The sequence below is a fragment of the Epargyreus clarus genome, unplaced genomic scaffold (genome assembly GCF_041222505.1).
Source record: "Epargyreus clarus isolate Ecla_fem2 unplaced genomic scaffold, WU_Ecla_fem_2.2 ptg000018l, whole genome shotgun sequence".
Lineage (NCBI taxonomy): Eukaryota > Metazoa > Arthropoda > Insecta > Lepidoptera > Hesperiidae > Epargyreus > Epargyreus clarus.
Window position 1 is genome coordinate 6,148,458 of NW_027332226.1, and position 27,643 is coordinate 6,176,100.

General features: G+C 35.5%; 1 protein-coding gene across 1 annotated transcript in view; it reads left to right on the plus strand.

The window, feature by feature from the left end:
- LOC140749703 (limbic system-associated membrane protein) overlaps window positions 1–27,643 on the plus strand; it is a 182,122-nt gene that overhangs the window by 84,441 nt on the left and 70,038 nt on the right. The gene's annotated exons all lie outside the window — the stretch shown is intronic.

Below are 27,643 nucleotides of genomic sequence, written 5' to 3' on the forward strand. Positions count from 1 at the left end.
AATTCGGACAGAAAATGCATGTGCGAAGCATTACGAGATAGTGTTACGGCGCTAACTTAGAAAATTTTATACAAAGTTGAATATCCTTGAATAATGAGATAGAAAAACGGAGTGCTAATAGAACCGAAAATTCATTTGCGAAGCATTACGCACATAACACGGATAGTGTTACTGCGCTGGCGTAGAAAATTACATACAAATATGAATATCCTTGAATAATGGGATAGAACAACCCAGAGCTAATTCAGACAGAAAAATTGACGATTTCGTTGGCGTTCAGTACTGAAAGGATAGTGCTACAGATGATGTGTACAGTTGTATATTTTGAAATATTTTCAATGATAGCTCTAAGTCGGGACAGTCAACGTAAAGAACGTACAGAAAATACAAGAATATAGTGTTTCGCTCCGGTATTGTGTGAAATAGTGTTATGGCGTTGGCGTAGTAATTTTTACAAAAAACATTTTTTTAAACAGTAAAAAAATATAAATACAGAAGATACTCGTACATTAAAATGTCACTTTTTTTGATTCCGTTTTAAGTTTATCTCGTTATGTTTTGTAAAACTGTCGTATAAAATTATTCATATTTGTATAGTTTTTTTGACAGTTGTATACATTATACTTATGTTCTAGACATAATTAACAGTGTACTAATGTTATATTTATGTAGATTTGTATATACTGACAGATAGTGTATTTGCACTGTGTAACAGTCCTTTGAGCAAATCAACGTCATTAATTAGATGATTAGCGGGCAATGTATCTAATTACTAAACGATTCCCCCTACGGTGTGATATATTTGCTCTTAATTCACATTACATTAGTGTAGTGGCTTAGTTAATGTATACGAATAAACAAAATTGATATGTGTGTTTGTTCATTCACCTTTTCTGTATATTTAAATTATACAATTGATGTTCTAAAAGAACTATAACTTAAATATACTTCCAGTAATATTTGATTGAAAATTAAAAATAAATAATATATTTTATTTAAAAACATTGGACAAAGTAATCATGCAGTTGAATTTTAGTCGATTGTCACGCTCTTCTCAAATACCTATATAAAAATAAAGCACAATGTTAACACCAACGCTATATAAAGAAATATATATTGGTGCCTTTAAATTAACTAAGCAACTGAATATTTGAACAATATACAACAAATTAATACAAATTTCCTTTAAATAATCTTACAATAGACAAGTTAGGCCGCCGGATGCAGATAAGGGATTTAATCTATTGACAAATCGTTTGCATAATCAAACATTATTAGCGTTAGTAGCTTCAATAATTTGAATAAACACGGTATTAATTATATACATAAGTCAAATTTAAGTCCGTCCGTCTACAAATTCACAATCGACCTGAAATTTTGAGGTCCATCTACAAATTCTCAATTGAGTTGAAATTTTACATATTAGCGTTACCTTAATTCGCAAATCAGCCAACTCCACTTTTTTCATTATTTTTTATGTATTTTGATAATAAATGGCGTTGAACGAAATCAAAATAAATATATAAAACATTTTGAAAAAAGGGGAGTTGGCTGTTTTACGAATTAACGTATCGATATACGTTTGGTTTGGATGACAATAATGATTAATGTGGTGACGTCATGACGGCAAAAAATAATTTGCCCGCCATTTTAATGTTAGACATTAAAATGGCGAAGAAATTATTTTTTGCACCCTTTTGATGTTCCCGAACACTGTTTTTTTTAATATTAACATATATATCTTGGCCGACTATGGGATCGAAATACGACCACGACTGAAATTCTTGGAATAACCATTTGTTGTTATAAATATATGTTTATACCGTTACCACGAAAATATTAAAGTTTAGTGCAGGTTTAGGTAGAAGGATTAGGTATTTAGCTTAACTAAGTGCAGGTTTAAGAAACAGAGCAACCGTTAGAAAGCACAAAATTAGCAGACACGCCTCAAGAAGCTCACTTGCAATAGTTATTTATATTACGTTGCAAACAGTCGTGGAGTGGGAACGGAGTGAATCCCTTGAAGTAGGTACAACTGCAATAGGATTCTGCTCGCTAAGTGGCCAGTCACAAGTCGTTGTTGAACTTAAGAGCGTTTTCTCATCGTCCGCTTCGTATCTAAAGTTAAGATCTTAAACGGACTCTATATATTAAATAGGACAAAGTTGGAAGGATTTTCTCATTGGTTGCAACCTGTCTATTGCTAAATATGGGTGTTAATATACAATCAGGTTGTTTCGTATGTTATATCTCTACATAGACTTAATGTAATTATATTCTAAAATGTACTATTAAACACTCCGTTTTTGTTTTTTTTTAATCTACAAATATGACAAATATATTTACCTATCACAAAAGAGCATTCAGTCAACCTGATGGTAAGTGGCAACCGCCAACTATGGGCATCTGTCATCAAAACCAGAAAAGAAAATCTTTAAGGCTAAGTTGGAAGGTTGGATATGTCCCTTACAGAACTCTTCAAATAGAGCATAGCATGAAACACTGCTATTATTAAACAGAAATAGGTAGGGCAGTATTGCCTTTACAGTCGAACCACTAGAGTTCAACCACCTTCAAAAGCTATTATTGAGTGGCGACACAAAATTATCAAGAGTCACATTAATTTACACCATGTCTAAACAAAACGTGTAGAATAGTTTCAGTTAACATACACCAACCGTACAGTTAATGAAGTGCAGTAATTAAACGTCATGTGAGCTAGCAGCGTTATGTTTCAACCTGATTACCACCTCTTTCGCACTTATTCAATTAAATAACTAGAGGACTGTTGTACGGTGGTTTTATGGTTTCGCTGGGCGGGTTATATGTCTCTATTGTTCGTTGTATCGATATATAGATATTTGTGCTAGGTATTTATAATATTGTACATTAAAATGCCTGTGTTAATTTGTAACATTTATAATGATAATACAAATTTTAGTACGTTATAGGTCAGACTTGGGTATTTTTTTTTTATTTATTTAATTTTTGAAACACCTTAAAGTAAGTGTTACAAGGGTAAACTTAATGCCTAATGGCATTCTCTGCCAGTCAACCCTGGGTGATGGCGATAATATGTGGTAGGCTAATATAAAGAAAACAGTAACCTGCATACGATACAAATGAAACAAATTAATACATACAAACATACATATCTGTCGGCGCCAACGAAACATCTGTAATACTATTGTACCTGCAGGTGCGCCGGTGCTCAACGTGCACCTGCAAGTTATAAAATGGTCTGGCCATTTTCTATGAATCAGGCGAGGTGGGGACGGACCGGCCGTCGGCTTTATAAGGCAGCGCGCTGTGCGGATCGACTCACTTTCATCGAGACGCTGACTCCGTCAACATCTTTAAATTTTGATAATAATCACGCCTGAATCATCTGAATTTATTGATTAATTGTTAAAATTGTTAAATTGTTAATTACTTGTTACATAGTAAATTAATTAAGTTTCATTTGTGAATTATGAAGATAAGTTTAACTATAAAATAAATTGATTATAAAATCTCGAAGTTTTATATAGAAATAATGTCAAAAGAGCAGTCTGGGAATAACCCTGATTGGCGTCCTACATCGCCAATACTCCAGCACACGCCCTTTCCATCCGAAATCAGAAGTGGGATGGACCGAGGTGTATCTTCGGCTCCATCCACCAGCACAGGACGAGACGACAATGACAACAATCAGACGCTGTCAGCACTGGCCAGCATCATAGAAAATCTAACAAGACAGCAGCAGGCCAGTATGCAAGCTAATCACGAATTTCTTACAGGTTTACTAAGCCAGGCTGTGGCCCCAACACAACGACCAAGACTCGGTGATATCTATATCGCACCATTTGACCCTGATGGAGATGTACCAGTTCGCGATTGGTGTGAACATGTGGATAGGGCAAGGGCCCACTGGAAATTAACCGATTACGAAATATGTACCAAAATAGCGGGCTTATTGCAGGGCCGGGCCAAAACTCTTGGAGACACCTGGCTAGTGAAGTCACCAATATGGGCCGATATGCGAGAGGCATTAGTCCAAACATTTGAACCTGAAGCTCGATATTCAAATGATATAGTAAAGTTACGCAATTTTAAATTTGATGTTGCTAATCCGGCCGAGTCCATAACTAAAGCCTGGAATATTTGGAAACGAGTCATCAATGGTGACAGAGAAAAGGACGCCGTGGAAGCTGTTATAGGTTGCATAGACAACGAGTTTCTTCGGTTGCGTCTTTTATCAAGCAAATGTACATCAGTTCCAGAATTAATTTCAGTCGCAGCTACTATCAAACAGCGGGAACCAAGGCAAACACAGGGTGAACCACCCGCTAAACGAGCAAGGATTCGGAGTAACAGAGAGGAAACTATGGTTTGTTTTAAATGCGGAAAACCTGGACACATGCAATCAAATTGTAACAAGATTAGTGAGAAAATTAACGATCCAAAGCCATTACTGACTACGGTCAATACAAAGGAATCCTCTAGCCGAATAGAACGCCCTAGGCCCACGTGCAGTTATTGTGAGAGAGTTGGTCACGTTGAATCCACATGTTTTAAGAAGATGGGAGATGAAGCGGAAAAGGTGAACTTGGCTAGAGAACAAGAAGATATATTAACACCGATGACTGTCAATATCGGTAATCGCAGGTTTACGGCCTTTTATGATAGCGGTGCAGCACGATCCTTAATGAGACGTTCAGTCAGTCAATCCCTACCTGGAAAACGAGAAGATTGTTCTTTGATGCTGAAGGGGATTGGCAGTGAAAGTGTTCCGATTCTGTCTTACCAACGGATCAATGTAACGTGTGACATAAATGACATTTTTGTGGAAATAGCTTTTCACATAGTGGAGGACCACGAAACACCTTGTGATCTTTTAATTGGAGCAGAAATAGTAAAGGGTTCAGGTTTGAATGTACTTATTACTGAGAAAGGTGCTATTATGATGAGGAACTCGACGATTTCAACCATCGATACTATAGAAGATCAATTTACGGACATAGACACTGATTTAACCAACACGTCTGAAGTATCTAAATTGAAGAGCCTATTGTTAAAGTACGAAAACACATTCGTCTCTGGGATTCCGAAAAACAAAGTGACCACGGGAACTTTGGAAATCCAGCTGAAAGATCCAACCAAAATAGTATCTAGAAGACCTTATCGAATGGCACCAGTGGAACGACAAAAATTAAAGGCCATTATTAATGACTTGATGGATCACGGGATTATTAGAGAAAGCACCTCAGATTATGCCAGTCCGGTAATACTCGTTAAAAAAAAGAATGGGGAAGATCGAATGTGCACAGATTATCGAGAACTAAATAAAAATACTGTTCCCATTAAGTTTCCACTTCCAATCATTTCAGATCAAATTGACAGATTATCGGACGCTACCTACTTTATCAGCTTAGATATGGCGCAAGGATTTTATCTGATTCCAATCAAAGAAGAATCCATACCGAAAACTGCGTTTATTACACCAGACGGTTTATATGAATACGTCAGAATGCCGTTTGGATTAATGAACGCACCAGCAGTTTTTCAACGAGCTATTATGACGGCATTACGACCTTTACAGGATCACATTTTGATTTATATGGATGATGTATTGATTAAATGCAAAACTTTTGATGAGGGATTACAGATTCTGGAAAACGTCCTAAAAATCTTAACCAATACCGGATTCACTGTGAATAAAAAAAAGTGTTCCTTCTTTAAGACATCCATCGAGTATCTCGGAAACCTAATTACGAATGGAACAGTTCGTCCGAGCCCGAGGAAGGTCGACGCATTAGAAAAGTCTCCAGTGCCTACGACCGTAAAACAAGTACGTCAGTTTTGTGGCTTGGCTGGCTACTTCAGGCGTTTCATACCATCTTTCTCCGAACGCCTGATCCCACTATATAATTTAACGAAAAAAGATGCACAATTCCAATGGACTGCAGAATGTGAAAACGCCAGACTTGACATCATTCGTCGTTTAACATCGGCACCAATACTGACTATTTTTCGAGAAGGACTTCCTACTGAACTCCATACGGACGCCAGCAGTACAGGATTGGGTGCTATCCTTATTCAAGTGAAGGATGGCCGACGACATGTTATTGCTTATATGAGCATGAGAACCACAGAACCTGAGAGCCACTACCACTCTTACGAGTTGGAGACTCTTGCAATAGTCAGAGCCATAAAGCATTTTCGGCAATATTTATATGGCAGGTCCTTTACAGTAATCACTGACTGCAATGCCATTAAGTCATCATCCAGCAAACATGAACTGCTACCGAGAATCCATAGATGGTGGTCATTTCTCCAAAACTACACTTTTAATATAGAGTACCGTCAAGGACGTCAAATGAAACATGCCGACTTCTTTAGCCGCAATCCTGTGGCGTGCATCAATCTAACTCAGAATGTTGATACATGGTTGAAGGTTGAGCAAAGACGTGACGCAGAATTAGCCGAAATTATAAAAAAGTTGGACCATGGTGAGAAAATAAACGAGTATCGTTTGAATAATCTTGTTTTAGAACGCAACTATGACAAAGAAGAACCTGGATGTAGAAAGTGGAAAAAAGTGGTTCCAAAATCATACCAATGGAGCATCATTAATGCTTATCATACCGCACTAAAACATTTTGGGTGGGAAAAAACCCTTTTAAAGATCCAAGAATGTTATTGGTTTCCAGAGATGTCCACAACAGTAAGACGATTCGTGGATAATTGCGTTATATGCAAAACTAGCAAAGGATCTTCTGGAGCCAAACAGGTAGAAATGTATCCAATTGAGAAAAAACCTGTTCCCTTTGATACGATCCATATAGACATGACTGGACATCTGACCAAAAGAAACAACAAACACGAATATGTTGTTGTCATAATAGACGCTTATACTAAGTTTGTGACTTTGACCCATGCCACAAATAAGACTGCCTTATCGATGTTGCGTGCACTCAAACATGTGGTGTCTCTATTTGGAGCACCCAGGCAAATTATTAGCGACCAAGACACTGCCTTTAAAGCTGAATTTGAAGAATTTTGTAAGGCCCATGACATTCTCCAACACTTCATAGCTCCAGGAGTTAGTCGAGCCAATGGCCAGGTGGAGCGAATGATGAGTGTTGTAAAGAATGGGTTAACCATAATTCGTAATTACGAAACTCAAGACTGGAAGAAAGGTTTGGAAGCGCTTCAACTTGCAATCAACTGTACCAAGAATAAAACTACGAATGTGAGCCCAATCAAAGCTCTCACCGGAAGACAATGTGCAGTACCACCAGAATTAATATCTTTAATCGATGAAGAAGACAGAACAGTGAATCGAGATCAATTAGATAATTACATGCAAAAGAAAATTGAGTCACGAGGGAAGGAAGATAAAGAGAGGTTTGACAGAGGCAAAGCCAAGGTGAAAAGGTTCGATAAGGGAAGTATTGTTTTATTTAAGAACAACCCTAGGTCCCAAATTGGACTTGATCTTAAATATCCAGACGCATACGTTATTTGGAAGATGCTACCCAACGATCGTTATCAAGTAAAAAAGATAACAGGACGCGGTCGCCCTAAGAAAGTAGCTCACGATCAACTAAGATTGGCACCCAAGCCAGGCGAAAACATAAATCAGGATTCCATGTCGACGCTGGAGGAGTCTATAGTAATAGCAGAACCCAGTACGCACCACACCGAAACCGATGATCCGGATCAAGTTCCAGTAACAGAGATTACGGAACAATAAAGGTAAACAACCTATAATTGTTATCTTGAACATAATTATCTAATTATTAAAAAGCTTTTGCTTTGTTTACAAATTATTAGTTTTAATGATGATGTGAGTTGAGGGCATGGACCTCCTTACTATTCTGTAGAGTGACGTAAGTTGAGGACAGGGACCTCCTTACAATTGTACTAAGTAACGTAAGTTGAGGACAGGGGCCTCCTTACCATTGCATATTGATGTAAGTTGAGGACAGGGGCCTCCTTACCATTGCGTATTGATGTAAGTTGAGGACAGGGGCCTCCTTAAAATTAAGTAACGTAAGTTGAGGACATGGGCTTCCTCATGACTATTATTTAAACTGTCGTGTTCTGATCATTTTCTTTTCTTACAGGTCGAGGGCGACCTTTTTGCAGAATGGCCGTGTCGGCGCCAACGAAACATCTGTAATACTATTGTACCTGCAGGTGCGCCGGTGCTCAACGTGCACCTGCAAGTTATAAAATGGTCTGGCCATTTTCTATGAATCAGGCGAGGTGGGGACGGACCGGCCGTCGGCTTTATAAGGCAGCGCGCTGTGCGGATCGACTCACTTTCATCGAGACGCTGACTCCGTCAACATCTTTAAATTTTGATAATAATCACGCCTGAATCATCTGAATTTATTGATTAATTGTTAAAATTGTTAAATTGTTAATTACTTGTTACATAGTAAATTAATTAAGTTTCATTTGTGAATTATGAAGATAAGTTTAACTATAAAATAAATTGATTATAAAATCTCGAAGTTTTATATAGAAATAATGTCAAAAGAGCAGTCTGGGAATAACCCTGATTGGCGTCCTACATCGCCAATACTCCAGCACACGCCCTTTCCATCCGAAATATCCATATAATATATACATATATATACATATAAATATATAATATATATAATACAATATAATAAATAGACTATAATAACAAAGAGGACTAAGAAATATTGATAAACTCATATTCAGTCAGATGACAGTCGTAAATAATGCTCCCGTACCAGTCTCTTGAAGGTGCTTATTAAATTTTCCAAATTATGATACGATTTTCGTGACTAACTGTAAATATAAGTAGGGAACTTCCACTGTACTGTTTCACTGTTTTATGTGTTTATCCTGTACTGATTTATGATTTTCTTTAACTGTAGCTGTAGAGCGCTGTTAAAAGAATCTAGAAATTAGTGTAGATATTGTCTCATATTTTATTGAATTTTAAATGGATGCATCCCCTTGAACCGTGATCGAGACAGGCCGATTAAACTTGTAAGCTCTGCAAACTGCTTCACTTATATTCATTCATGCATTTAAAGACCTTTTGTTGGCCTCAGAGAGATCTTAGAGCGTATGTACATATGTATATCTTATTCTTTGGCACACCGTGCAGCCCAAACGGATTGATAGATTTTAACATATAAGATAGGATTTTGTTGTATTCGTCGCAATTATGGGAGTGGCATAGCTCAAGTAACTTTTCAGTCCCCTTTCAGTTAATCATTTTTAGATTTTCTTTTTTATTTTTTGTAATTTTTTTTAGTTCAACACTAGATATAACTATTATCACGTGCAAATCGTGAGTTCATTATGCACGTAGCTCGATAGTAGCTATCAAACAGACGTTACCGGGCACAGAACAGACGTTCAGTAGCATTACCATGAGTTGGCATAGAAACGCCACTATAGAAATGGTAAATAGAAAACTATTGTCATTTTGCTAGTGAATAACATAACTACTATCGTTACGGTATTTCTTGACAACGTCTGTCAAATTAGTGACTCATGGGACCGAATTTGTATGGCAATAGATCATAATGACATTCGCTAGCGATTTGATTTCGATAGGTTTTTTACGTATCGAGTTACGATACTACGGATTTTAGTTCTACGAGTAACCACCAGAGGCGCTGTACAATTTTTCATACATTTATTTTACGCAGTCGCTAGCGAGTAATACTTTTGTAAACTCATGGTAGTCCTACAGCTTATTAATCACAGCTCACTGATTGTCAATTGATTCGTGTCTTGGCTGAGTATAATCTTCTTAACTACATGAGGTATTTCGGTCAAGGTTTAAGTTTTTTAAACCTGTAGATTGACTAGAAGTATCATGTTAAGCATTTGCTTAGAGTATCGAGTTTTTTCGCCCTTGTACGTATTTTATTTCATGGTGAAAAATATTTTATAAAGGAAAAATAAATAAACAACGAAACGGTCGTGTAAGGGTATATTTTCATTACAATACTTTTTTCATTACAATTATTTTATGTTCATAAGAGTCTATTTAATTGCTGGTGAGTAGCAATATAGCGAAAAACTATATAAACAGAAAGAAGGATATTTAATGTTTACAGAATAAGATGTCATAGAATAGATTGTCAGAGAAAATAAAGAATGGAGTTGTTATTATATAAAATAGTATTTCAGGAATAATCAGCTCACAGAAGTACGTCTTAAATATTTGTGTTAGATATTTCGACAGTAAGACTTAGCAACACCATCCATCTACCTATTAAGCCTTATAAGTCTGTTCAACAGTTCTCCTAGAAAGCGATGTTTTGCAGTAGTTACCCTGTTTCCCTGTATTTGATAATTTGCAAAAAAGTTTTCCAGGAAGAAATTCGGAATTTAACATTCACAGGAAGAGAATAGAAAACTATGAAAAGCTTAACTTTAACACTGTTATGCTAAAAAGTATTTTCGTTTTCGCATAAAAGCTCCTTGAAATAAATAAGTTAAAAAGATTTTTTTTTAACACATTAACAAATTTTACTTACTTTTCATCATACCGGATTATCACATAGTATCGTTAGATATGTAGGAGTAACAGTCAGATTTTTAGTTTTATAATAATTCATTTAGTTATTACTTATTTGTATATTATTCGGACAGTGTTAGTCCTGAAACATACAAATTCAAGTATTAACCTTGTCATTTGTATTCAAGTTTTTTAAAAGCGTGTACCAACGTTGTATTTTTAAAAATTAAGCTCCCTATTTAGCAGTACATCGACCTAACCGCCGCGAGGTCAAAAGGCTCTATTGTAGTTGGGAACAAGCACTCTTTCCACGATACAAATGCTACAATAGAGGAGAATACTTGTGTACTCTTAATAGCAATGTTTTCTCACTACTGTCTAGCATGATTCTCGAAAAAAATTTAAGTAATGTTTTTTACACGAAACATATCGTTGAATTGTGTAACTTGTTACTATAAGCATGTTTTATTTATCCAAGGCGTTCCATCTTAGTCCTCAGGGGTAGCGGCGCATCTGTGGCCAACCTCAGGTAGGAATATCTAATCCTATCTGCTACTGCTATATCTCGTCTGCCACTGCTATATTATATAAAAAAAACAACAGTGTTAAGCGCTACTGTGTTCTTGTTTTCAAGGGTGTACCAAACGAGAGACATTATAAGATGCTTTTCAATTTATTCCTCAATAATAGAAATAAATCATGTAGGACTCTAATGCTGCTGCTCTTAAAATCTAAAAGCAAACAATTATCACGTACTGGAATGGGATTTTACTAATGAAAGAGAGGCAGGTAGCATACTCTACTACCCTGCTTCCATACGAATTAGTAGTGTTACGGATTAGTCCAATCCGCTTATTTTCAGGCCCGGGACAGTCGGGTATTTTAAAACTGCCTGAAATTTCGGATGAATTTTAAAAACTGGTTAACAGTAAACTAACAGCTGCACCATTCGTTAAAATGTTCTACTAATCGCATAATGTAGTGCTGGCTGACTTACAAATTAGGCGACAATCTTAGATACCCGGAGTGACTTTCAGGTAAAACAGCAAGCATGCCTAGCAAGCATATGACTGTTTTGGTATTTGTTTACGTATTTGTCCATGTAAATTCCAATCAGCGCCCGTAGCGGATTGTATCAGTACTATAGTGTCAGTAACGTAACATTAAATGTCTAAATTGCCAAAACGGCGCTTTATGTTTCTCTTATTTGCAAACTTGTGAGGCAGACAAAAAGACTTGAGCACTTACTTATTGTTACGTTTACTCAGCCTACTGAAGCAAACGGAACAGAATAATGGATTGAGTAAACGTAACGTAAAATTGTGGGATGTATTGAAAACTCATGGTAAGGGTACAGATGTCCATGGGCGGCAGTAAACACTTACCACTTAAGTGGACTGTATACTCGTTTGCTACTTCAATCTTATAAATGACGACGAAAGAACGACTACGACGTACAAATACTTTGAACGTTGCTTACATATATCTACGGTGCGTTATTTCAGCATCTCAAAGCAATATGATTGACATTACGTTTAATTCTGACGATCCACTCTTTGCGGGACTTTACGCACGATTTTTCAATTCCGATGATATTTTTGATGTGAAACATCTATAGCCGCACGAAAAACCGCACGAAAAACCGATTTCTGGCGTGGCGACGCATGCCGTCGCCACGCTATACGATGGTATATATACAGTCTATATGCAGTAGTGTGTACGGTGTGGCGACGCGTCGCCATGCGCAATAACTATTACCGAAGTCACTGTTTTATATCTAAATCATAATTTTTTATTTTCACTTTAAATTTTATTGTTTCTCTGTGGAGATGATATTGACTTCAGCGTGAGATTAATTAGTATGTCGTAACACCACGAATGCGCGCCACGACTCAAATATTCAAAGATACAGAGTAGCAGACCTGTGGTCACAGATGCACTGCTACCCCTGAGGACTAAGCTGGAACGCCTCGGAATAGTATGTCTCCTTACCACACCCTTCAAACCAGAACACAGCAATGGAGCATTACCGCTGTTATTATTAGGCAGAAATACATGTGGCGGTGGTGCTGCCAACATCGAATCACAAAGGCTTCAACCTTCCACTGTCAACTCATATTAAGGGATGTGTGAGAGTAAAAGTAAAAGTCTAATCCACTTATGAACAATGAAGACCACAAGCATATAAGCTGTATAAGAGACGTACACTACAGCAGTTATTGCTGCCTACTAACAGCAGTGTTAGGCGCTGCTGTGTTCCGTTTTGAAGCGTGTGGTAAGGGAGACATACTTTTCCGAGGCGTTCCAGGTTAGTCCTCAGGGGTAGCGGCGCATCTGTAGCCGACCTCAGGTAGGAATATCTAATCCTATCTGGGGTTGAATAAAGATGTCTATGGGCGGCAGTAGCCACTTACCATCAGGTGGACTGCACCCTCGTCTGCTACTCCTATATTATATAAAAAAAAAACACTTAACAAGGGTATTTAATATGCTTATAAAAGCTACAGTTCTACGCGGCGCATCTGTGCTGTCAGGCGTTCCATTGTAGGCGAGTACGAACCACAGTTGCTTTGTCGGATTATCTTATCGGATTCATTGGAATTACACTTGGTTATTCCTTTTGAAATAATACACGGTTCTCTCAAAGCAACCGCACTGCATTGTACAAACATTGCGTTTCCACAAACATGCGATTTCTCTCTGCTACGACCCGGGTTATAAAATACAATATGGAATAGATATCTAACATTTATGTAATGGTCTTTTACCAAACTGCATCGAAAGGAAGAGTGATTTTTGGTTGATTTTTTATATCGTCTATTGTCTAATTGCAATTTAGACTTAGACACATAATTTACACAAAAGTATGCAACAGATCTTTTAATAGGTATCTTATAAAGAGCTGATAAAACTGCTAGTCAACATATATTAATGTCTAAAAATGTTATTAAAAAAAAACTAAAAACTACGCTTTTATAGTTAATTAAACTAAAAAGTACCTAATCATTGTTGCAATTTATCGTAAAGTAACTTTGCCATGAACTTTCTTTAAGGCACTCAAACATTAGCTTGAAATCGTTAACCTTGATGATCGTGATAAGGACAATGGGACGAAATTATTAAAATCGCGTATAGTCATCGATTCTTGATAATTGTTCAAAATTGTGAATTAAACTGACCATTCAAAGTGGGTAAAAATCGGTTTCAAATATACCGTTACATAAATGCATACATAAATGTCAACCTAATAAAAGCGTGACAATATCAACATATACACGAACAATACGTAATTAAAGCAACGTATTAATTCCAATCTCAATTACGTAGAATCAACAATTCGACTAGACATTCCTATTTCCGGAATCTATTCGGTATTTTCATTCGTACGCCTGTACCGGTGCATAAAGCCAACTGCACTTAATGAAGGAAATTAGTTGCATTATTCCGTTCATTAGTCAAACACAGTTCGGGAAGTCTAAGTAACGGAATGCCTTAAATTCAGTTCGATATATCTCTGTGAGCTTACCGCTCGGGAAATGCTTCGGAACTATGTAGACAACGTTTATTATTTAACTATGTAGTAACCTTGCAACTTGCTACAGCCAGACGGAGCCTTAACGCTTCAGTGGAGTTAAGTGTTATTGACTTGTTTATTCACGTGTTTTGTAATTTACATTTAAAGTAACGAAAGCCCTAATACTTGTTCGCTAACACTTATGTACAGTAAAATGTTCATAGTAATAACAAACAAAACTAACGAAACAAATATTACTACTTATTACTTGAATCCATAAATAAAGTTACATAGGAATACTTGCATATGCAGGAATAGGTTTTAATGATATTTACATTGTGTTTTCTGTACATGGCCTAGGGGTGTGCAATTTTATACAAATATGTTATTATTAAATGAAATTTTCATAGTTTAAATTTATCCATCTATTATTGAGCAACATATTGTAAATACATAGTTTAAAGATCCTTTTCATTAAAAAAAGTGCAGTAGTTCATATTAATGGATAATTCATGTAGACGAAATCTCTCGTTCATATGTAAAACCACCCTAAATGGAATTGGCTTAACTGAAGCCGAATACAACTGCGTTACTGATCCCCTTGACTCCTGAGGACTAAGTTGGAATCGTGTAATTATGTCTGCTTTATACAGACTGTAAACCCAAACACAGTAGACAGATTTAGGTGGGCCAGTGCTACCAGCACAATCTAAGTACATTTCTATCTTTCAGCCGGAAAAATGTTGGTACTAAAATTAATTATAAAGTTACTTTTACGTTACGAATTATTGAAAATTTTATTTAATTAAATCTGAAAAACTGAGCTTTTAACTTTAGAAAATTTACTAAAATGTTTTTGTTTGTCATGTTATTGAATCAGTTGCAGTTACTCTAAGCTAAACTTTACTAATAGGGAAGTAGTTATTAAAACGTGAAACAAAATGGCCGCTGAATCAATCCCCCACAGATTGTTAACAGTCTAGGCTATTTCTTACTCTTGTTTTAAATTTTACAGGCATGATATACTTATCACAATTTCCTTAAATATTTAAAAAAATATATATTCCTATGTATCTCGTATATATGATGTACTGAAAAATATGTGGCCATTTTTTCGTAAAATAGAGTAACGTAATGTGTTTACAATGTAAATATTAAAATTATATGAATTTATAGCATTTTGAAATTCTTCTACCTAACAAAATTATGTTAGTAACAAAACTATTTGGACTAATTTTAGGCCAATTCACATAAATTCCTTTAATTTAACCAAACAATCCTGAACATTAGAACCCTTAAGTATTCTCCAACAAAACCAATTGGTAATTCGCAAACCAACTCAAATATTCCAAAAGTGTCTGCTAGATCTAAAAGTAATTGAGTATTTTTTGCATACTCAACTCCAGTTATTTCAGCACGCATCGAGCGAACTTTACTAATAGGGGATGATTCTACAGAAAAACGTGAAACAAGAATGTTGGACTCGACGCTTGTTAACGTGTGAGGGAAGGGTATCACTCCCCTGCAGGCTGTTAAGGCTTTCGACCTAAAAAATGAACTATATTTTTCTGAATAACAAAGCTTTCGCCCGCCCTTATTTTTCCGTCTTTATTTTGTCTAATTTTTAATTTAGCTTTATTATTTCTGACTCCGAACTTTGAGATTTTTCTCCGGGCGCTCGTTAGTTTCGTGGTGTTTGTACCTTGTTATAAGTTATTTTCAATGTATAATACTGATAAGGGTTAGTAATTACCCTTTACACATTATATTTTTGGTACAATAATGCAGTTTCAACTATTTGGTGTCTTTTAAAGGTTTATTTCTTCTAATCGATGGTATTCTAAATGCACAAATAATTGTTACCTTTTCCAATCATCTTTCTTTGTACTCTGTCATAAAACAGATAAACAATTACATTAAGATCCCTATTATTTTATTTTCCTGTTTTGTTCTTTCCGCTTGGACCTTTTAGCCATGATTGGTTATTTTATTATTTAACGAATTATTCTACGTAATCATCTCGAAGAAATATCTTTTATTGAAGCTGACTTCTTGAATATAGATATCATTCTCTTTTACAAAATACTTACTCGTATGTGTATGCTGTGCTGGATTAATGTGTATTCGTTAACACACGACGGCAAAAAAACTTAATGTGGGGCTGAATACAAAGAGTATTTTTGTTTTCAAAATATCCTCAAAATAACTCCCAAAACAGTAACAGACGAGTAATTGATACCTTCCCTAACTAAGCAGATCTATCCATACTACCTACAATAGGAGCTTTTTTCAGTCGCGGAAATAACAAGCCACTCGTTACATCTGACTTTCAGCTTTGAAACATTTCTTTTAAAAATAAAATGATGAATGATGAAAATACCTTTTTCGAAATTCTCAGAGGTATAGATTTACGCTCGTTAATAATAATCAATCTGCACAAATTTTGCCTACAAAAGATTGAAAATTGATAATTTTTAGTTGGCGGAAATTGTTAAATTATTATGTTTGTAAGTAAAACATTGGATCAGTTTATTTGATTAGTCGATAAAAATTATGATATTACCAGTGGATCACTTTTTTATAACGCAACAACATATCATAATGCGACAAATAACTTACTAGAACGTTACTTGATTAAGTATGTGAAATAGAAAAAGTCGTCAAAATTCTTGTTAGAAAAAATAACGTCGTATTTCATATAAGGTACATAAGTACATACAGAAATTGTTTTAACTTATTTTACGTATATTAGACGTCTAAATTCTTACATACTCAAAAAATATTTGTTTTATGCAAATCTGTGAAATAAATCAACAGTGAATCCGAAAAATACACACAGAACAGGAGATTCTGAAAAACAAAACGTTTAGAATGCGGTTCGTGTAAAAAGCTGAAAACACAAATGTAGTTGGATTCAGCTTGTTAGCGGTTGCGAGGTGTTCTCTTTCCTGAAGCCAATTGCATATTTATTCCAAAGCGGAAATAACAAGCCACTCACCGTCCCGGTTTCGACCTAAAACGTTCATTTGAAATAATAGATTTATAATGTAACTGATATAATATTGTATTGTAATAAAACTTTTGGAATAAAAAAAAAATAATAAGAAAATATTAAACTAGAAAAATTAAGAATAGGTATTAGGTATGTTTTACAAGTAATAACATAAAGTTTTTATTCAATAATACCGATTAAATTATCAATAAAAACTAGTTTCGTGTTTCGTAAAAATGATAGAAAATAAATGCTATCTCAAGAAAAGAAGAACTTGTCATTGAAGAGCCGCGGAACTGTTGCCATGTCTATTGCTTCTTTGCAGCAGCATTGCAGCGTTATTTTGTTCTGAATGATGCAGAAAGTTACATAAGTATGTACATGAATTGTTTATTATTCTAAGAATATTAGACGTCGAAATTGTTACTACTCAAAAATAATAAGTTTCAAACAAAACTGTAAAATAAATCAACAGCGAATCCGAAAAACACACACACAACAACCAATTCTTAAACAAAACGTTTTGAATGCGGTTTGTGTAAAAAACTAAAAACACAAATGTAGTTGGATTCAGCTTGTTAGCGGTTGCGAGGTGTTCTCTTTCCTGAAGCCAATTGTACATTTTTCCAAAGCGGAAATAACAAACCACTCACTGTCCCTATTTCGACCTCAAACGTACATTTTAAATAATAGATTTATTAAGCTAGAAAAATAGAGAATGTATGTAGCTTGTATTAACATGCTTTTTATTTACAAAGCTGTCATACTATTAATTTGGTATTAGGCTGATGATGGAGACAGGAGGTGGACAATATAACTCTTCAGAGACTAGTAAACCCCTTAAGTTCTCTTACGATTAAGGGCTCTTACGATTCGATTGGATGAGACCAATTTATTGGGATTGCTAACGAGGGTCTGATGATAGAGCTAGGAATTGAAGTCTTCTGTTCAGGTTATTGGCAAAAAACTTTTAATTTGCGTTTATTCCATTCGCTTTGACAAGATTTATATGTGAAATAAGTAACTTTAATATACTTAAATAACACATAGTTTAATAAATATATGTAATGATAAAAACCGGACAGGCGTTTGCTTGATGTATCATTTCAAGGAAAAGGGCAAAGGGCGAAGCGGTGCCACTCATAAATATTTTTACTAGTCATCCACATAAATACGAACCCTTATTTTTTTACCTTTCATCAAAGATAACGTATACATGTTTAGATTGACAGTCGAGCCAGTAATGGTCAAAACTGAAACTCGTTGGCATCGCTTTTATTTCCCACGCACTCATACGAATGTATACGTAACTACACGGCGCCTTCGAGCCTCTGTCACACACACGTCAATTAAAAGTCATGTCATTTTTCGCGTGTCAGAACCAACAAAACCAACAGGTTTTGTCGGGAGAAGTTTAACTATATGGCTTACAGTTTTCTCTTATATAGCAATATCATAGAGTTGTTATATTATCGAAATCTAGGTATTAAATGATAGTAGTGAAATATATGACATTTATTACGCTTATTTACGCCGATATATAGACATCAACCCCAAAAGCCATTTGGACATACATAAATAGGTTTCAGATAAACACGTTTTGTCGTAGTTATATCTAATGCTTAGGCATGCGTATTGGCGTCACCCATATACTTGGCTTTTTTGGCTGCGTTAGTCACCAGAATATATGACTAGCTTCGCTAAAAAAACGATAAAAGAGGTAATAATCTTATTATCAGCTAACACTCCGTGATATATTAAATATTTTTAGAATTAGAATAAAGAAGTATTCGCAAGTACTATAATCTCTTACATATCTCTCTGCGTAACAATACATTTTGTTTGTAATGAAATAGAAAAGATGCATTTTTCCAACATTTAAAAATAAATATGAGAGAATGAAAAATTTTAAGTACTTGCTCCACGGAGAAGAAGTTAAGAAGGTTTCAAAGTATTCTCTTGTTCTGCAAGAAACGATCGCGTCCACGAAGTCAAATAAGTGCAGGACGCGGAAACTTTGCAGTATAAATACTGTCTGAAGTTTTGGTAGTGCTTATCAATATTGTCTGGTAATATTAAGAGACGTTATTACAGTTTGCAAACTTGTTCATTTTAAGTAACTAAATAATACGTCTTTTTGTTTGTAGGGATTCCGAATAATATTCATTCATGTTTAACTTAAATTACATACATTTAAGTTAAAAAATGTTACTTTTATGTACTGAAAAATAATCTTATTGTACAAACGGAGATTGTTGTGTTATTGTGATAAATTATTGCACATATTGCACCAGCCTGTGCACTTATCCATACTTGTCTTGCCGTCAACCCAATACTGTTCTTCCACTGGGCACGGGTTTTCTAACAGTATGAGAGGGATATAGCCAATAGTCCACCACGCCGGTCAAGTGCGGATTGGTAGACTTCACTTTTGAAATTTCTTAAGACCATTCAGGTGTATAAGTTTCCTCGCAATTTTTCCTTTACGCTTAAAGTAAATAATAATCATAAATAAGAAATACGCACATAATTGCAAAAATCAGCAGATGTGTCTCAGATATTCTAACCTGAGACCGCCAGATTTAAAGGGCACATTTCAAACCACGACGCGCTCACTTTTTGTATACCACCGTCCATAGTTCGCAAAACTATAATAACCGGAATACATTCATTTAACAAACAACAGCACACATCGCACGACTATAAAAACAAAAACAATATTTTACAAAAGCTAGTGTGTTTTGCTATTGCCACAAAACACTCCATAATTTAGTGCCTTTGTGGCAAACTACACAGCTGCTAATGACTCTTACGGTGATGCGGATGTATGTGCTGTAAATAAATAGATGGAAGTTACTTTAGTAATTACATTGTAACGTATGAAGTGACTTGAAGTTCTTGTTGAAGTTCTGGTGAGGTTAAACGTTTTCGCGGATCAACGCTAGCATAGTTAAGTGCGTAGGAGTAGCAGACGAGCATGCAATCCACCTTATGGTAAGTGGCTACTGCCGCCCATGGACATCTGTAATCAAACCTAGATAGGTTGAGATATTCCTACCTGAGGTAGGCCACAGATTCGCCGCTATCCCTGAGGACTAAGCTGGAACACCTCGGAAACGTATGTCTCCCTTACCACATTCTTCAAACCAGAATACTGCAGCTGCATACTGATTTTATTAGGCAGAAATCGCTGTGGCGGTGGTGCCACTGGAGTTGCACCACAAAGGGTTTCTTCAAGGTTCACCACTTTCAATAAAAAGGTGGTATAATATGTCATAGTTCGAATACGACCTCACCTATTTATCCAAGAGTGTTCGTATTCTTTTGTTTGGTATTGTTTTAAAAACATGGTAGGCAGTCTTATTATGACAGACTTGTCCTTGTGAACATGTCCTAAGGGAACGGCTGTGTTTGCCTTCTGACATCAAATAATCATGTTTGTTACTTCTATCACATGAAATGAATAATTTATGAATGTTCGATAATACATACTTTTAAGACACAGAGAAACGTATCTATATTTCAGACACAAGAAGTTGTTTAGTAATACTAAATTTTACCCGCGGCTTCGCTCGCGTCAGAGGTCGATGAGAATAGTTGTTTTTATCTCTTCCTCGGGGAGAGAACTTTTTTCGAAACAAACGGGATATTCTTTCTGGACTCCTGACGTGTGTACAAAATTTCATGTCAATCGGTTTTATAGTTAAAGCGAAGCAAACAAACAAACAAACTCACTAACTAAAGTAATATTTGTCAGGTTTAGGATTCTGACGCAATAAGAAGTTTTATAGCAATATTGTAGTGTACGAACAATAAAGAGTTTATCTATCTACAAGGCGTACTCCTGTGAAATCTGAAGAATATTCCCTAGTCGTCTTATCCACTTTCATGTTTCACTCGACAAAATCCGTCCGCTTTACCGTGAAAGTAACACGTGGCGCTTCATACATTTTATACGTTTACAAGCGTTCATCCCCTATTTTGCCCCTGAGAGGACGCATTCTCAAATACTTTCTTAGTGCTTATTTACAGTTGATATTAAGAAACATTTTCTCTCATGTTTTACCTATTAAACATATTTATTAAAGATGCCAATCTTTGACAATTTCTTCATGAACTTAAATTAAACTTTTTTAGTCTATGACGTATTTTATACTACAACCTTCCTTGTAAGTTATGCTTTCAAATAACCGAATCCCATCAAACTAGATCAGTAGTTTTTGAGAATATCGTGGACATAGAAACATACATACATACAGGCATAGCGGCCGCATACCGAACCTCCATTTTTGAAGTCAGTTAAAAACATAATTACTGAACAAAGGCAGCAAGTGCTAAAACTCTTATCTTCGTTATTTCTTTTAATTGAATGTAAAGATAATATAGCAATTCATTTTATCTTTATTAACTTCACAGAAGTACGTCCAGTACATAAGTATAATATACAGTATACAGTAAAAGGTGGACTTAATGCTAAAAGTCCTCTCTGCTAGCCATTCATAATTGTGTCTATTCACTACGAAGGCAACTAACTGCTAAGCGGATTGCTAATAGTCCGTAGTAAAAAATAATAAGTGTTTTACATTTCTGTAAAAACGTTCCAGAAAATTGTTATTGAAAAGAATATTATAAATTCCATTCTGATGTAACCTGACTTATTTCCGCCGTATAATGACATTGTTATGTGATTTTTTTGTGTGCTAAAGAGGCGGCCTAACTTAGTCTTCAGGGGCTGACCAGGGTAGGAAATAAAGAATATATGCGTTTACTGACGCTTATTTCTATTTAAATTTAACGTTTTTTTTTATAATATAGGAGTAGCAGACGAGCATGCAGTCCACCTGATGGTAAGTCGCTACTCCCGCCCATGGACATCTGTGATCAACCCCAGATAGGATTAGATATTCCTACCTGAGGTCGGCCACAGATGCGCCACTACGCCTGAGGACTAAGTTGGAACGCCTCGGAAAAGTCTGTCTCCCTTACCACACCCTTCAAAACGGAACACATCAGCGCCTATCACTGTTCTTATAAGGTAGAAATAGGTGTGGCTGTGGTGCCGCCGGAGTCGAACCACAAAGGGTTCTACCTTCAAAACGTAAATATTAAACAACAACTAAAAGCATTCCTCAGAGATATGATACAAAATGGTCCAATGACAATAAAAAAAAAATTGCGCTAAGTAATTCGGTTCCGATATTATTTACTATCAACCGTTTGGCACGAACCGCAGTTAATATCAGCTACAGTACGCTCGCCGAATACCCAATGCTGTTTTAAACGACGCTTCAGAGAAACCTTAATTTATCATACAATAAAAAGTGAGTTATTAAATATGAAAGGAAAAACATAAACTTAATTTTAACGATACTAGATGCATCAATTCACAAGGTTTCATTAAACTTATTATATTCTCTATTCTTGATATCATAATGATCCGCTTGGTGGAATCTTCGTCATATCAACCTGACATGCAATAGAATTCTCAACCAGGCAGACATCTAAATGATTGTGGTACTTGATTAAAATCATAAATGTAGACAACGTCCATCCATCCATCCATCAGTCTTTAAAAGTCCACAGCTGGACGTAGGCCTATCCTCTCTGTACCACTCCGACCGGTCTTAAGCCGCCTGAATCCAGCGGTTCCTCGCCGTCCTCTTCAAGTCATCAATCCACCTGATTGAGGGGTACCCCGTACTTCTTTTGCCCGGACGTGGTCTCCATTCGAGTACCTTTCTAGGCCTCAGACAAAGTTATTATTAGGTGGAAATTTTCGAAGCTGTAGTAGTGGTCCTACGACAGATAAAACTCAAAGAGTCTCAAAGGAGTAATGACAAAGGTTAGTTATTATAAAGTTACAAAAATACACTTCTCTTTTAATACTTTCACAAAAGCCTTTCCTTTATATAAAAGATAATAATCTTTATCTAGCATAAGAAGTCTCTAGCACGACTTAGATATCATAAAGAAACCTCAACTCTGCAGTGGCTCTAATTACCGCAAGGCTTAAAAATAAATCACATTTGTTATGAACTAGCTTAAAGCTCCGAGAATACGGTTTTCTACAAAATAAAAGTTTTTGTAAAGGTGATAGGATCCTCCATGGCTCAACTGTAGCAACATCACCTATCTGTTCCACAGATTTTGTATAGGATTTTTTTCACTCGTTTCGTATTAGACATTAATTGATAACTTGCTTAAATTTGGTATTTTATACTCGTTGTACTTATATAACTTTTTAGTAAGAGAGTTCGAGTTATGAAAAGTTCGAATTCCACTCGATTTATTTAAAATATTTTTTTAAATTAACGGTAAGGTAAACATATACACGCCCGAAAGTTAAAAAGTCTCAAATGTGTGTGAAATAATTATATGTCCTTGACAGAAAACCTGAGCCCTATTATAGTGGAATAGTAATAAGAAGCCACTGCGACCAGAACATTATTTTATAGTTATGGTTTTGGTTAGGTTAGTGTGATAACACATATTATGCAAAGTATATACGAGTAGAGTGAATATTTATTCAAAGTATCATATTAATCTTAGTATATATACGTCAGACTCCTGTTTTATTAAAGATTGTGACACATAGCTATTTACAACAATAACCTTTTGTCATGATGCAGCGGGCGTACATTCCCAATAGACCCATGGACTGCATGGTGCATTCCCTTTTATTGAAATACATGCAAAATACATTTAGTTTGATGACCAGCATGGTGGAGCTGACACGGTCTGACTGAAGTGGTTCGGGTTCAATCCCTGTACCTAAGGGTACCTGAGTTTTTAAAACATCCCACAATTTTACGTTACGTTTACTCAATCCATTATTCTGGTTTGCTTTAGTAGACTGAGTAAACGTAATAATAAGGAAGTGCTCAAGGATTTTTGTCTGCCTCACATGTTCGCAAAAAAGATAGACAAAATATAAAGCGCGATTTTGTCAATTTAGACATTTAATGTTACGTTACTGACACTATAGTTCTGATACAATTCGCTAGGGGCGCTGATTGAAATTTGTATGGGCAAATACGTAAACAAATACCAAAACAGTCATATTTGTCAAAACGTAAAAACTCATGGTAAGGGTACAGGACACAAGACACCTAAATAACGAATTAAGATATCTGTTTTGAACCTGAAAAATATATGTAAAACCAGTTAGCACAAACATTTCTACCATTCCTAAAATAACATACAACTTAAACATTATGGTTTTAAGTACTACAAGTACTTTGAGAACCAACATTCGTTTCGGGTGAGGAAACTTTGTAAGACGCTTTTAGAAAAATCTTTTCGATCGGAGAAATTCTTTTCCTTAGAATTTAAGTAAGCACTTAGTACTTACAACTTTTCACTAGTCAACTGTACCTACTTCAAGTTTTTGATTTGGATAAACGAAGATAATTCTTATTGTTTGTATAATAATAAAACAAAGATCACTTTTCATACATTACATATTTATACACTAAAAATAAGGAGAAAGTGCTTTGTCTGATTTTTTTAAATTTAATGTAGAGTAGACCACACTATGTATAAATCAAACCAACCTTAGTTCAATGGTAAAAACTGAATCTTTCTAGTACGAGTTACTCTTGTCTAGTTCACGTATATTTCTACCTTGAACTTCTAAAAGCAATAGAAACTTAGCAATTAATACAGACGAAATGAGTATGTCGGATAAGATAAGTACGCTTCATAACAAAACTTTATATGCGATTCGTTTCATAGGAGTAACATCATAATGTTTTAGCGGTCTATTTAATACTTAGTCTATGTTTTACTTGGAACCCTAAACAAATAAGCCAAACTCATTGAAACCAGTGAAAAGGTAAAGAACACATAAATTACGAAAAACCCATTGGCATACGCCGGGATTGAACCCATCTCACGTGAATGTGGGCGCTAGATTTTATCGAAATGATAAATAGCTATTCACCGCCATTTATTTATTCATTTATTCACATTTAAATTTTCTAACGTTCACTATTCATTACTGTTGAAGATAATTTTAAAATGATATTTTCTACGAACTCTGATTTTCTTCTCTCTTCTTCCTTTATTTTCTTCAACCTCTAAAGATCTTGAAAAGTTTAATTAACTAAGTCTTCAGTCTTTAATAAGTGAAGGTTATAAATTTTAAAATCAATACTATCGCAATACATAAAGGTTATGTAATTTTATAATAACCACTAGGCATAAACTTGTAGAAGAAATTATAAAATAGTAACGTCTTAACTACAGTGCTATTAATATTTGCATATTAATGCGAATCCATGCGCTGAAGGAAAGCCAACTGTATTTAACAATATAATTATAGTAATAATAATTAAACAACCAATTAACAATACCCCAATTTCCAACACATTATTAAAATAGCGCATGTATGTTACGTGTCAAGAATTTTAATTTGGCGACCGTCCAAATTTAACCTAAATAGAAACTGAACCAAAAACTTTCGTAATATTACTTAAACTTGAGCAACAACAAAATATTTTCTTTCTACTCTAAATACGTTGAAAATGTAATATATTGTCTACTCTCCGTAAAACAAAGATTGTGGAACGATAAAGGGTACATTTCAATACATTGTTGCTATCTATCGAAGACTAGTATTGAAAGGATTTATCGATTAAAGGATTTTTGGGAAATAATGCAGAAATTCACTTTACGTAATGATGCAATGGTTATAGCCACCCTAAAGTAATATACAAGTCAGACGTTGATCTATCTTTCTATCACTATTAATGGATCCTTTATTATTATTTCTATTTTTTCATAATACAGCAGCAAATGAAACTGATAGGAGATAACTGCCCATGAAAATCTGTTATAGTCCAAACCGAAAATAGGTAGGAAATCCTATTTATCGACAGTGACAGACGCGTTTCTTCAGCTAAGGATTAAGCTGGATTACCTCGTATTCATTACAACGCCCTTCACAGAACTTGTTATAAGCCCCATTAGGATTAAAGAGTTTTACCATATTCATTACAATGAAGCTTCACTTGAAGATTAGGACCTCTAAACTGATATTTGCTATAGCTTCAGGTTCAAAACAGTCAGTTTCAATCACTATAGACTTCACTTTACCCCTAGACACAGACAGGCGTGAGTGGACCCCGACTCTAAATACGGAAGTCAACAGAGGAGTGCAATTACTGCCGTTGCATTCGGCAGTCAACCACTTAGTGTGACGTTTTCGGTGAATATCATCGCTTATAAGTGTTTGAAGTTTGATAAATAGAACTCGCACTACAATACCTTGTACCTCGATTGATAACTGTCTTCCTATTATTTAAATGTTGGTTGATAAATGCATTCTTCGTGCAGTCAAAATACGACTATTTAGCTGGAACTATACCAGAGGATTATTGGATCTTAGTGGTTTAAAAATGGGGGTTCGAAACATCTACATGCATTTCTGATTTTTCATAATACATAATGATGAAGGAAAACATCATGCACATGCATTTAATTGCACTAAATGCTACATCTGAAAATTAGGGCCTCCGAATTGCGATTTGCTATAGCTCCACATTCAAAACAGTTCAGACTCAATCACAATAAAGTTGACTAGACATAGACAGGCGTGAGTGGACCCCGACTCTCGATACTGTAGTCGACAGAGGAGTGCAATTACTGCCGTTGCATTCGGCAGTCAACCACTCAGTGTCACGTTCGGTGAATGGTCATTGCTTGTAAATGATTGAATATTGATGGAACTTTGATAAATGGAACACAAGTCAAAATATCTTGTAGGTACTACATTGGTTGATGGATGTATGGATTATTATCTTAATATGTATCTTAGTAATTCTTTAGTGAGCAATTTCGTATTTAATAAGAATACGAATACAAAATAAGTAAAGCAATGATGCAGTTAAGCTTAGTTTCATTTTTGAAAAACGGCCTCTCAATCTGTAGGTCCGAGAATAAAATCAACCCCGCTTCTCTGATTTTTTTCTAATTTTATAAGTATAGAAAATGAATTATTACTTGTTTTAACGTTGAAGATGAAAAGCATACACTTCCGACAGTACTTTAAAAAATAGTTTACAAAAGCAAGGAAGAGCTATAATTTCGCAAAAGGCCAGCGTGGTGGATTATGACCATACCATTTCACTCTGACAGGAGTCCCCAGCCCTTATGGGACGGTAGTGGATAGACGACGACTAAAATCAAAATGAATTCACATATCTCGGTCACCTCTCGATCACCAGTACAAAAAAGCAACGTAAAGATACCATACTCAGCATATTCAAGCTATATATTCGGAACATCGTTAATATAATAAAGTTCCCGATATCGAATAAACGCACAATAATGCAGAATGAAGACGTAGCATAATAGCGGTAATATGTACTGAGATAACAACGCTTCGAATAACAGTAACGATGATCATTCGAAGGCAGAATGCCTCCATTCCGTTCGCTTTCTTAGCTATTTTGGCGAAATTGGACGGCATCCGTTAAGAATATGTTTTTGACTAACTTGCCGCCTGGTTTCATCTCTTTCGGAGACTGACTTTGAAAATTTGTAGTGTTGTACCTACATTGTCAAATACCGATTTTTGGTAGGCAAAGTATTGGATAGGTGAATTCTATTTAACGACCCGCGTGGCGGAGCGGTC